Source organism: Scylla paramamosain, chromosome 34 (genome assembly GCF_035594125.1).
Source record: "Scylla paramamosain isolate STU-SP2022 chromosome 34, ASM3559412v1, whole genome shotgun sequence".
In the NCBI taxonomy this organism is placed as follows: Eukaryota; Metazoa; Arthropoda; class Malacostraca; order Decapoda; family Portunidae; genus Scylla; species Scylla paramamosain.
In genome coordinates, this window is record NC_087184.1 from 13060739 (window position 1) to 13074158 (window position 13420).

At 42.3% G+C, this 13420-nt stretch overlaps 1 protein-coding gene across 6 annotated transcripts in view; it reads left to right on the forward strand.

The window, feature by feature from the left end:
* LOC135090202 (uncharacterized) overlaps positions 1-12119 on the forward strand; it is a 264688-nt gene extending 252569 nt beyond the window's left edge. For 5 of the 6 annotated variants that reach the window (XR_010261825.1, XR_010261826.1, XR_010261824.1 and 2 more), the window contains one exon: positions 11652-12119. The gene's annotated coding sequence lies outside the window, so the exon portion shown is untranslated. Of the gene's footprint in view, positions 1-8464; positions 9592-11651 lie in introns of those variants that run through there. The other variant, XM_063986662.1, reaches the window with a different exon arrangement.
* Positions 12120-13420: the final 1301 nt, after the last annotated feature.

The following is a 13420-nucleotide window of genomic DNA, read 5'->3' on the forward strand; positions in this document are numbered from 1 at the left end:
TCTCTTTGCCCGCCCGCCTTCCTTTCTCTTCATCCCTCTCTTTATATTTCCCTCAGCTTCCTTTTATCCTTCCTTTCCTTGTTCTCCTCTTCTTACTCTTTCTACCTTTATTCTTTTCATTTCCATTTTTCCTTCCACGTTGCTAGTTTCCCTGTTTTTTTTAATTTTCCCTTTCTAAGTTTTCGCTTTTGTTCTCCTTTCTTTCGTCCTTCCTTTGTTCTCCATTCCTTATTTCTCCCCTGTCACCTTCCACTCTTCCCTTTTAACCTCTTCCCTTAACCACAGTCTTCCTCCTCCTCCTCCTCCTCCTCCTCCTCCTCCTCCTCCTGTCTTACCCTTCGTAACCTTCTCTTCTCTTCGTCGCTCAAAGTCCTCCTCCTCCTCCTCCTCTTCCTATGTCTTTCTCCACCTCTTCCTCTTCTTCCCATATCATCCTCCCCTTCCCATGTCCTCCTCCTCCTCTTTCTACTCACTCCTCTCAAGCTCTTCCTTTCTACCTTCCTCCTCCTCCTCCTCTTTTCATTCTTCAAACTTTCCACCAACCCCCAAACTTATTCTATCCCCTCCTCCCCTACCTCCCCCCCCCTCCTCCTGTTCCTCCTGACAAATGGACTCGCTCTCTCGTCACGGTGTCTGCCGCGAAATGGAACAATGGTGTTGATATTGCGCCCACGTGGCCCCGCTGTTGACGCCGCGCAGGCCACACCACTCCTGAGTCACCGGGGGGGGCTGGCCTTCTTGGTGTTGTGGTGGGGAGGGAAGGAGAAGGGAAGGGGAAGGAGGAGACGGAGGGGAAAAGGGTAAGGGGGATTGGAAAGGGGAGGGGAAGGAGAACAGGAAGAAGAAGGGGGAAGGGGGCTGAGAAAGGAGAGATGGAAGAAGGAGAAACGAAGGGGAAAGGGAGAAAATGGGAAAGGAGGAGAAATGAAGGGGAAAGTGGAGGAGGAGAAGCAGAAGAGGAAGGAAAAGGGAAGAGGAAAAGGTAGGGGAAGGAAGGTAAGGGGAGGGGGGAAGGTTGGTGGGTGTATTATAGGGACCATATTCTGAACCACTTCCGCGCCACATCTCCACTACTTTCAAAAGACTCTGGTTGAAGTTCCACGTGTATTGAAGGGCGTGTTGAGGGTTCTAGTGGCAGAGTAGCATAATTTCTACATACTGACAAACTTGAGAGTAAGACTGATCATCTCTGGCCTCTGAAAACAGTCCTAGTGAGAGCAAAGGGTTTCAGAACACATACCAGTCTTGAGACTCTAGTGGGCTTTTTTTATTGTGGCTTTTTTTTTTATTATTCAGTGTTTTTTTTTATTTTGGGCTTTTTATTACTCAGTGGTCTTTTTTATTCAGTGGGTTTTTTTTTATTATTCAGTGTTTTTTTTCAATTTTTTCAGTGGGCTTTTTTTTATTCAGTAGCTTTTTTTTTATTATTGTTTTTTTTTTATTTTGGGCTTTTTATTACTCAGTGGTCTTTTTTATTCAGTGGGTTTTTTTTTATTATTCAGTGTTTTTTTTCAATTTTTCAGTGGGCTTTTTTTATTCAGTAGCTTTTTTTTATTATTCTTTTTTTTTATTTTGGGCTTTTTTTATTACTCAGGTCTTTTTTATTCAGTTTTTTTTATTATTCAGTGTTTTTTTCAATTTTTCAGTGGGCTTTTTTTTATTCAGTAGCTTTTTTTTTAATTAGTGGGCTTTTTTTTATTATTGTGGCTTTTTTTATTATTCAGTAGCTTTTTTTTATTATTCAGTGGGCTTTTTTAATTGGATTTTTGTTGTCCTTGGCCAGTGTCCCTCCTACATAAAAAAAAAAGTGAAACAATCTTTTTTAAGGGTGTTTTTATAATTCTAGTGACAGATTAGCTTAGTTTCTACACTATGAGAAGAAGAAACGCTCTTGAGGACCAGGATAGTCATGTCTGTGGCCTCTGAAAATAGTCGTAGTGAGAGAGCAAAGGGTTTCTGAGTAAGTGACTGCGCCATTCTGGTTCTACGGGGAGGAGGAGGAGGGAAGGGAAGAAATGTATGGAGGAGGAGGGAGAGAGGTAGGGAAATGAGAGAAGGGGAGTGGGTTGGGGAAGGATAGTGTATGTTTGTAGCTTATAAATTATGTATATGTCTTTTTGTGATAAGTGAAATATCTCTATCTGTTTTATCTATCTTTATCTCAGTCTACTTATCTAGCTATGCAGGGTTAGGGGTGGAGGAGAAGAGAGTACGTGTGTGTGTGTGTGTGTTGCGAATGTTGCGTGTGTGGACGTGACTAGCTGAAAAATCGTGTGTGTGTATGTGTGTGTGTGTGTGTGTGTGTTGTGAATGCTGCGTGCGTGGACGTGACTAGCTGAAAAATGTGTGTGTGTGTGTGTGTGTTGTGAATGCTGCATGCGTGGACGTGACTAGCTGAAAAATCGTGTGTGTGTGTGTGTGTGTGTGTGTGTGTGTGTGTGTGTGTGTGTGTGTGTACCTGTCCACATATTTATATATAAATAAGTTTTTTTTCTCTTCTTTTGCCAACCTGTCTGCATACAATAAATAACATTGTTGCTTCTTCTTCCTCTTTTTTTTTTTTCTCTCTCTCCTTCTCCCTCTACTTCTTCTTGTTCTTTTCCTACTACTACTACTACTACTACTACTACTACTACTACTACTACATCATCATCTACTTGTACTTTATATTCCCGAGTTTTTGAGTAAAGGCAACAAAGAGAGAGAGAGAGAGAGAGAGGAGAGAGAGAGAGAGAGAGAGAGAGAGAGAGAGAGAGAGAGAGAGAGAGAGAGAGAGAGAGAGAGAGGAAATGGTACAAGAAGGCGATTATTGACGCTAGTGTGAAGAGTGTATGGATATTTATCATTGGCAGGGAGGGGAGAGAGAAAGTTCCGTCTCATTGACTGGCGCGGCGCTGCACAATACCTACTAATGCTGGAACAGGGAAGGGAAGGGATGGGAAGGGTGCTGGGAGGCTGGGAAAGGAAGGGAAAGATGAGCGAAGGGAAGGAATGGGGTAGAGGGAATGGTTAGGGAAAGAAAGGGATGGGATGCTAGGTTGGAAAAGGAAGGAAAGAGGGAACAGAGGAGTGAAGTAAAGGGAAGGGAAAGGTATGGTGTTAAGAAGCTGGGAAGAGATGAGTAGGGAGGAAGGAAAGAGAAGGGAAGGGAGGAGGAAGGGGAATGAAGGGAGCAATAGGGTAAAGAACAGTACTAAGTGCCTGAAAAAAGGAAGGGGAAGGGAAGGGAGGGGAAAATGCTAAGAAGTTGGGAAAGGAAGGGAAAAAAAGAATGAAGGGAAGGGAAGGGAATATGCTGTGAAGCTAGAAAAAGAAGGGGAAGGAGTAGTAGAGAAAGGAAGCATAGGGTGGGGACGGTGCAAGGAGTTGGTGGGGAGGAAGGGGAAGGAAAGGGCAGAGATGATTGGGGCTTGCTAGAGGCTGGAAGGGAAGGGAAGAGAGTGACGGGAGGATGGGAAGAGAAGAGATGGGAGGAAGAAAAAAAAGGATAGCTAATAAAGAAGGCTGAACGAGAGAGAGAGAGAGAGAGAGAGAGAGAGAGAGAGAGAGAGAGAGAGAGAGAGAGAGAGAGAGAGAGAGAGAGAGAGAGAGAGAAATCGGTAAATACAAAGAGATCATGTGCAGTGATAAACGAAAACAGCACAGCAAGTGGCGTCCCAACACACACACACACACACACACACACACACACACACACGAAAAACAAATCGCAAAAAAGGAGCAAAGCATAATAAAACACCTCCTCCTCCTCCTCCTCCTCCTCCTCCTCCTCCTCCTCCTTTTCCCAGGGTATTGGTGATTAGATTAACAAGACAACAAACCCAGAACGCCAGTTAGGGGCAGGCAGTGGTGATGGTAGTGATAGTGGTGATGGGTGGTGCGGTGATGGATGGGCCGTCAGGGGGTGGGTGATGGGCCGGGAGGAAGGGGGATGGGCTGTCAGGGGGATCATCAGGGGGGCGCGTCTCTCCCCTCCGAAGGGCGAGTGATGTTTCTTAATGAGCTTAGGAACATAATTCAATTGACACGATCAATATGGGAAACCAATCGTTCCCTGAGGCGCCATTACCGGTTTGTTGAGTGGTCGTGTCGTTCCTCCTCCTCCTCCTCTTTCTCCTGAGATTCAGTGTTCTTTATTTCTATTCCTCTTTTTTTTTTTTTTTCCTGAGTTTCAGTGTTTTCTTTTTTCTATTCCTCTATTTTTTCCTCTTCCTCCTCCTGTGTCTCATTGCTTTTTTTTTCCTTTTTTTTCATTTCTTATTTTTTTCTATTTTTCTTTCCCTATTCCTTTTTTCTCTCCTCCTCCTGTTCTTGATTTTTTTCCGTTGCTCTTTTTATCCTTTTATTTCTCCTTTTTTCTTCTTTTATTTCTCCTTATTTCTCTTCCTATTTCTTTTTCTCCTTTGTTTTTTTTTATCACCCCTATTCCCTTTCCTTCTTACCTTTCTCCTTTTCCCTCTTTTTCTACCTCTTCTTTCCTCCTCCTCCTGTCTTCTGTTGCTACTACTTTATTCTCTTGCATTCCTTTTACTTGTTTCTTTCTATTCCTCTTCGTTTTCTTTTATTTTTCCTGTTCAGCCTTTCCTATTCCCCATTTCCCTTTTTCTGCTGATTTTCATTATCCTTTCCTGCTTCTCTTCCTCCTCTTTGTTTTGGAGAGAGAGAGAGAGAGAGGAGAGAGAGAGAGAGAGAGAGAGAGAGAGAGAGAGAGAGAGAGAGAGAGAGAGAGAGAGAGAGAATCATGAACGTGTTGTTTTTGTTGCCATTTTTCTCTATCATTTTCTTCCCTCCGCCAGTAACACGTGTGCATTATTTTCTACATGCATGTTTATGATTCTCTCTCTCTCTCTCTCTCTCTCTCTCTCTCTCTCTCTCTCTCTCTCTCTCTCTCTCTCTCTCATTTATGCTTTTTTTCCAAATGTTTTTCTCCTTTTCATCTTTCGTCTTTTTTTTTTTCTTATTATTTTTATTATAGTTTTTTTTTTGCTTATTATTCTTTTTCCTCACTCATATGTCCCCACTCTCGTTTTTCTTTTTTTTCTCCCTCACGGACTCTCCTTTTTCAGTTATTTTTCTCCTTTCATCTCTATTTCCCGTCTTTTTTTTACTACGCCCTTCATTACTGTCCTCTCCTCTCCTCATCTTTCCCCTCTACTCTCTCCTCAGTGTTTTTCTCTTCTCTCGACTCTTTTTCAGCCATTCCCTATTTACTCCTCTCCTCTTCCTCTCTCATTCATGCCCCTACTACTCTCCTCTCCTCTCCTTTCTCCATCTTTTCCCTCTACTCTACTCCTCATCCTTTTTCTCTCTCTCGTCTCTTCATCCGTTCCTTATCAACTCTCCTCTCCTCTTCCACCCTCACACTCATCTCTCTCTCTCTCTCTCTCTCTACTCTCGCATCACATCTCGCCATTCCCTATTACTCTTCTCTCCTCTTCCTCCATCACTCTCATATCTCCACTACACACACTACTTCCATATCCCCACTACACACTACTTTTTTCTCTCCACTCCTCTCCTCTCGCAGCTCATCTGGGCCCCATCTCCCTCCCTTTGGCTGGGGTAATCAATGCAAATCGACGGTGTGGGCTGATTTATCATCATTTAACGCGGGCGATCACGACGAGAATTTAATAAAAGGGTATTGAGGATAAGCCAGTGAGCCTCAGACTGTCGCGGAGGCCCCTGGGTTGCCTGCCGCCGCTGCCTCGGACTGAGCGACGAGCGACGGCCTGACGAGGGAAGGGGAGGAGGATGGAAGGATGGTAGGGAGAGAAGGGAGGATAAGAGGGATGGAGGATGGGAGGGGAGGGGATGAGAATGGAATGGAGAGGAGTTAGAGGGGAGGGAGAGGTGGATGGAAGGGAGGTAGAGAAGGATGGAAGAGAATGGAAAGAAGGGAGAAAAAGGGTGAAAAAAGAGAATACGAAGGAGGGAGGGAGGAGGATGGAAAAGATAATGTAAAAAAGGGAGGGAGAGGAGGATGAAAAAGGCAGTGAACGAGGACGGAAAGGAGAGAGAGAGAGAGAGAGAGAGAGAGAGAGAGAGAATTTTATGTATCGTTAACTTATGAAACACGGAAACACACACACACACACACACACACACACACACGCACACGCACACACACACTTGTCCCGGCAGTGATTTCATTAGGGTTGGTTTATTAACTTTTCATGAGGTGAGCTGAGGCCATTACTTCCTTCCCCCTCCTGTCCCCATAACTGTTGACACTGGGAAGGGGAGCTGGGGGAGGGATGAGGAGGGAGTAAGGGGTAAGAGTATAGCCAGTTAAGGGAGAAAGGAAGGGTGGCTAGGGGAGAGGGATTACTGTAAGGGTGACTGTGAGAAGGAAGGGACGGCAGGGAGTGTGGATATTGGTTTAAGAGAAAATGGGACACGTGTTGTTGTGTTTGGGTACAGAATGAGTGTCTGACAATCATATTCTGAAACACTGCGCCACACCTTCACTACATTCAAAAGACTCTAGATGAAGTTACACACTGGTTCTTGAATGTTTTTAATGGTTTCTAGTGACAGATTAACAAGATTTTTATTATTAACTACATTCAAAAGACTCTAAATAAAGTTACATACCGGTTTTTAAGTGTTTTAATGGTTTCTAGTGACGGATTAACAAGATTTTTTTATTATTAACAGGGAAAACAGTCTTGAGAACCTGGCTAACCATCTTTGTGGCCTTTGAAAATAGTCGTGGTGAGAGAGCAAAGCGTTTGTGAATACTGGTCATAGTCACAACACTTTAATACAGACGCAACACGATGGGGAGTGTTATGAAAGCACCTGGGAATGTTATGAAAGGCGAAGAATGTTTAAAGTGACCAGATTTCATTTCGAAGATCTTAACAATGAAGAACTTTTGTGTTTGATGCAACTGTTCACTTAAATCGTCACTGTTGCTTCTTTCTTCGTCCTATCTCGTCCCATTCCTTTCTATCTCACCCCCTTCCTTCCCATCCAGTCCTTACCCTGTCCAGCCCTGTCCCATTCCATCCTTTCCTATCCCTTCCCTTTCCTTCCCAGTTTCATCCCATCCCATCCTCTCCCTTCCCCCTCCCTGTCCATTCCTTCCGAGTCCCGTTCCTTCCCCTCCCTGTTCAGCCCTGTCGCATCCCATCCCGTTACTTCCCTACTCTTCCCAGTCCTGTCTCAGCCCTTCTCTCTCTGCCCCTCCCTTCCCCATCCCTTTGCATCCCGCCTTATCCCTCCCAGCCCCGTCTCTCCCCGTCCCGCCCCTCCCTCCCTCCCATCCCGCCTCCCTCATCTCGTCAGCCTAAATCTCGGTAAACACATTTGCCTTCCTCGCAACTTGATTAAATATATTGATGACGATATTAATGTTTTCCCCTCTCTCATCCCTCACTCCCTTTGTCCCTCCTCCTCCTCCTCCTGCTCCTCCTTTGCCCCCATCATCGGTCACCACGTCATCAGCTTTGGTTAATTTTACGAGATTTACTCCGTCTGACTCTCCCCCCTGGTGTGTGTGTGTGTGTGTGTGTGTGTGTGTGTACTGAAACGAATGCATGTTTATTCATTTATTTATCTTTATTTATTTATTTTATTTATTTTTTATTGATTTTAATTAATTTATTCATTTATTTACTTATTTTATTTTTATTTATTTTTTTTCGTGTGTTTGTGTGCGTGTGTTTGTTTGTGTGCGTGTGCGCTCGTAAAATACATATACCATTCTATGTCCATTGAAGTCACGTTTGAAAAGAATAATGATAATGAAAATATAATATATGATAATCATCATCATCATCATTAAAGAGTTAATTTTCCTTACTTTCTTTTTTTAGGCACTAACTTTAATCAGCCTATTTTACTTGTCTGTTTTATTCATTTTACAAACTTTTTCCCTAATCTGTTTTATTCATTTTACAAACTTTTTCCCAAATTTTTTTATATACTTTTTAACTGACTTGGCCAATTTTAAAAACTTTCTCCTTTTTCTATTTTTTTTTTTTTTTTTTTACGTGCTGCGATTCAATGTATTTTATTACCCAACATATTTATACTTACACACTCACTCTTACTTCATACTTTATGCAGATAGAAGTAAGAGTTCCTGAGGCAGAGAAATGATAGCTGTGCACTTAAAATTTGTCGTTTTATCAGATTTTCTTTTATCTACACTATTTATCAGTATCAACAAGTAATGTCTCTTCATTCACCTCATTGCAGATCGAAGTAAAATTAATATCGGGGCAATTTGTTTTTTTTTTGTGTATGTATCAACAAACAATGTCACTACGTTCACTTTGTATGCAGATTATTCTTTTTTTATGTATTCTTTTTATATCAAGTCTCTACGTTCACTTTGCATGCAGATTGTAACAAGATTATCGCCGCCAGAACTGTATCATCTGTTTTTTTATACATTTTATCTGTACTATTTCTTTATATTAACTACCAATCGGCCTCTTCATTCACTTCCCAGGCAGATCTGAGTCAAAATTCATCTCCGGGCAGCGGGAGGCGCGGGGTCAGATGTGTGCTGGTTCAGAGGTAGCGGGGCGGGACGCGCGCTGCATCATAGAGAAGACAGCACAGCCACTCGTCTTAATATTAGGAACCTCTAAGGCCCTTGTCGATTCCGCGCTGCTTATTGTCCACTGACCTTTAAATATCATGTGTCGCTTCTAAAGGCAAGACCCGCGTGTGTGTTTGTGTGCTGGAGTGTAGCAACAGTGTGCTTCGTGTGTGTTCTGGTTTTGTTGACTTTTAATATTTTTTTATATTTACGATTTCTTTGATATTTAGCAGGGGATATTGTTTGCATGGAGACAGAAACGGAGAATGTAAGGTTTAATTTGTCATAATTTCCAAGCTACAGAACTATTTAGCTAGCACGGAAATTAAGAAGAAAAAAATTATAGATGCTTCTGGGAAATATCTGGTTATGAGAATTATCTGGTAGTGAAAGGCTCCGTTACATGTTTGGGGGACAGTATAAGCCTGGAAGATGAAAATGCAAATGTACTTTTTACTTTAGTTCGTCAGGACAGAAGCACCAGAGGGAGCGTGGAAGAATGAGAGAGAGGAGTCACACATGAGAACAAGGATAGTTTTTCTTGGTACCCTAACTCGAGTCACTTTATTGGCGTCACGAAGCCTAATTTTTCTTTTTTTTTTTTTTTTTTGCGTCACTATCATTTAGCACTACTTCTATGATTTATTTATTACTATTTTCTTTTGCTTTCTTGTCATTCATTTGCGCATTTATTTATTTACTTTTTTTTCTGCGTTACTAAGCGTCATTTCGCCCCACTTTCTGCATCATTTCCTGGCGTCAATTTGGGGCATCATTACAGCAGGCGGGTAGGTAGGTGAAGTGGGTACCAGGTGAGTGAGTGACCAGCTCAGCAATGGGAGACGAGTGAGGTGCGAGACAGCAAGATGGAGGGAGGGATAGAAGGGATGTCAGCGTGTGGAAGAACGTGGGTGGTGCATGGGTAGTAAGGCGTGAGGGTGGGTGGAAGGTGCCGTGAGTGGGTATTAGAGATTACAACCCTATTATCCTTGGGTAGTGGGTGGATGAGGCAGCGTGGGTGGAAACGTAAGGTGGGAGGGTGATGGGCCGGTAATGGGTAGGTGCGCTAGGGGGGAAGGCCCATCACGCCCGTCACTCGTCGCCCTAAACACCCTCAAGACGTGATTCATGGGTGCTTATGAATTGCTGATCAAGAATGTGAAGGAAAATGGTCTCGTAATCTCTCTCTCTCTCTCTCTCTCTCTCTCTCTCTCTCTCTCTCTCTCTCTCTCTCTCTCTCTCTCTCTCTCTCTCTCTCTCTACACCACTGTCCTGTTGTTAGTATTTATTTCCTTGATTCCGCCACTTTTTCTACTTATCTCAATCCTAAATACTTTCTCTAAATCCTTCCCTCATCCTTACTTTCATCCTTTATTCTCTTCTTATTCTTCCATCATCCTCTCCTCTTCTCTCTCACCGTCTATGCCATCCTTTTTTCTCTTTCCTTGCCTTTACTTCTTTCTTATCCACACTATTTCTTCCTCATCTTCCCTCTCGAATCTCTTCCCTTTTACTCCTTCCTTATATTCTCCTTCGCTCCTCCTCTTCTTTCCTCCTTCCTCTTCTCCCTCCCTTCTTTCCCTTTACTCCTTTCTTCTGTCCTTCCCTTCTCAGCCTCTCCCCCCCCCTCCCTGAACACTGCGGGGAACCACCACCACTTAATTACTCCAATAACTCTCTTCTCCATAAATAAAAGCGCAGCGGCTGACCAACACAGCCTCCAGCGTTCAGCATTCTGAGTTTCCACGCATTCTTCCCCACTAAATCGAAAATAACATTAAGGTATATATTAAAGAGAGAGAGGATGTTTATTTTTGTCCTCTTCCGTCAGATTTGTTAATATTTACTTTATTTTCCATCTTGGGTAATACTGGAATAGTTATTTAAAAAGTGTGGTTCAGATTTTTTTATCTATATTTACTTATTTATTTTTGTAAGTGAAATGAAAAAGACGGTGTTTCTTTTCCTTCAGGTTGGAACTCGCCGTGATGTGTGTGTGAAGATAGACACACAGATAGATAACAGACACAGACACAGGCACACAACACAAACAAACAAACAAACAGACACGCAATACAGACAGACCGAAACGTACATACAACATACACAGAAAAAAAAGACAAGAAATAGACAAATAGACATAAGACACACACAGATGGACAGGCTTAAGAAACAGACACAAAACACACACAGATGGACAGAGCTGAAGAAAGTGAGTAAATCAAGTCTAGGTCTAATAACTGTGGTTTCTTGTCAGCTACGGAGAATGAAGTAAGTCTTGTACGAATTTTACTCTGATAAAACTTTCAGGAACCAAATTTGCAGAAGACCGTTTCAAAGATCTCTCAGTAAAGGTGGTGGCATATTCAGTGAGGCTTTAAAATGCATGTACGTAGATTATTCATGCGGTAGAAGGAAGAAAAAATAAAAGCCTAGTAAAAATTGCTAAAAAGGGCAGGAAGTTCTCTCAGGTTTGGTCAGAGGCAGTTCAGTACTTAAGACAGGTGTAATGGGTGTTCAACAGACGGACAGATTAAACAGGTAATAGGTGTATGCAAGAGTCGAAAAATGCTGGGACGAAATTGCTAAAATAAAAAAAAAAAAAAAGTGGGGGTGGCCCGGGTTGTACTGGTTAGTGTGGTAAAATAAGTTGTAGTTAAATGATTAGATAGGTGTAATAATAGGTGTGCAAGAGACGGACACACATTATCGCAGAACACAGCCTCCACTCGCGTTCTGAAATTAGTGATATCATTAATTTTCACTTCAAAATAGTTTTCTAACCGTTACAAAGACACTCGACAGACACAATAAGCTGGACGTGTAAGCTTCTTACCCACACAAGCCATCTGTCGTTGCCATGACGACCGCTGCACCACATTCTCTCTCTCTCTCTCTCTCTCTCTCTCTCTCTCTCTCTCTCTCCTACTACTACTACTATTTTTCCTCCTACTACTGTTCTTAGTCACCATACACCGACATACGAATGGCTGTTAAGAAGGAAATTTATATTCGGTTGCCAGTATTGTACTAATTATTATTATTCTTTTTTTTTTTTTACTTCAGTATGAAATCACCAACTTCTTATTTTCAGGTGCTTGGTGTTTGTTATCTGGTGAAAACATCTACATTGCCTACAACAACGACCACTACTGTACTGCACTCCCGAGACAACTGCTGCCACTCCCTGAGACTTTTACTACTGCCGCTGCCACTCACTACACCTCCTGAGACCTAACCTCTACCGTTGCCACCACCACCACTACTACTACGTGCCCAAGTTAATAAATACTACGGTCTCTACACCACCTGAGACACCACTACTGCCATCCTCCTCACAGACTGCCACGCGCACCACCAGTGTGTCAGGCTTCGTGAACCTGCATTGTCGCGAGTTACAAGCTTCCCAGTGTACTAAGTTCTCAGAGCTCCCCACCTCAGTGACGTTGATTGCATTTTTTGGATTTTTATTTTTTTTATTTTATTTTTTTTTTTGTATGAATCGTTCACCAGTTCTCCGGAGAGTCTTTGAGGTATACAATAAAGACGGAGGGAGAGAGGATGATTTATTTTTTTTACTGAGCCCCATAGAGTACTAATGACTGAATCCCTGTAACTCGTTGTAATAAAAAATAAACCTGAACCCCATAGAGTAAGTAATAAAAATAAATTATATAATGGGTGTTCTAAATTTGTTGGTAGATCAGAGATGATTTCACTAATACCCTTTCTACAAAACCTTACCTCGATGAGGAGCGCGTCGCGGCGGGCAGCAAGTGTGGCGTGGATGACGCGACGTTCTTTTACCAGGATCGGTAAGTCTGCGACGTTCTCTCCCAAGTGTCACCTGTAAGGATCACGGCAAACAGCAGCACCTCACTATTTTCTTTCTCACATTACAACTAAAAGCTACTCAGTGCTACTAAAAATTACTTAACTTGTAAATGTAGTAGTCCTTAATCAGATAGATTATCGAAAATAGTTATCGAAAATAGAAGATGGATTATCCAGAATAATTAATGATTAATAAAAGCATCTCTAAAATGCATCTCAATATGACATTTGGAAATTTGCAAAAGTTTACCATGACTTTCGATAATCCGATTAAATAGTAAAAAAAAATTAAACGAATCTAAACAAATTATTAAATAACAAATCAAACTAATTAATATCAAATTAAATTAATTAAATTCATGACCAATATCCTAATAACTCAGCACTGGCCTGAAGACTCCCACTTCCTCTCACCCCCTCCTACATCCTCACTAGTGCCACGTCTAAACTGTCCCATATTACATGTCTGCTCCAACGCTTCACCACTGTCTCCCTCTGCCACATCACGCCACAGTCTTTAGTTTCACATCGAGAACGTCCCTGTCTTCCCGCCCACCATGACCTGACACTAGGGTCAATTTCACGGGGATGGAAGGTTACGTCATCGTATTTTGGCAACCTGCCCTTCGGAAGTCGTGCATGAGGTACGCTTTAGGAATACTGATTATTAAAATTACATTATGTAGCGCATGAACTGCAATGGCTAATATCACTAGCATATTCAGCCTGATTACTGATTCTATTCAGGGCCAGTGCTAGGAATTGCGGGGCCCAATTAGAAAACTGATGGCGGGGGCCCTACTATACAAAAGTAAAAATTTATGCATGTTTATATTTCGTGAGGAATAATAATTTCTTTCTTCATTTCACGTTTTCAGTAGTGGTTTATTCCTCTTAGAATACAGAAAAGACTTCAAGCGGTAACTATCGCCGCTGGCGCGGAGCCCAATTTGATAAAATTGTTCAAATAGGCTTCAAACTGGCCCCGAGTCTATTCCATTCATCTACCACGATTTGAGAACCGGTTTC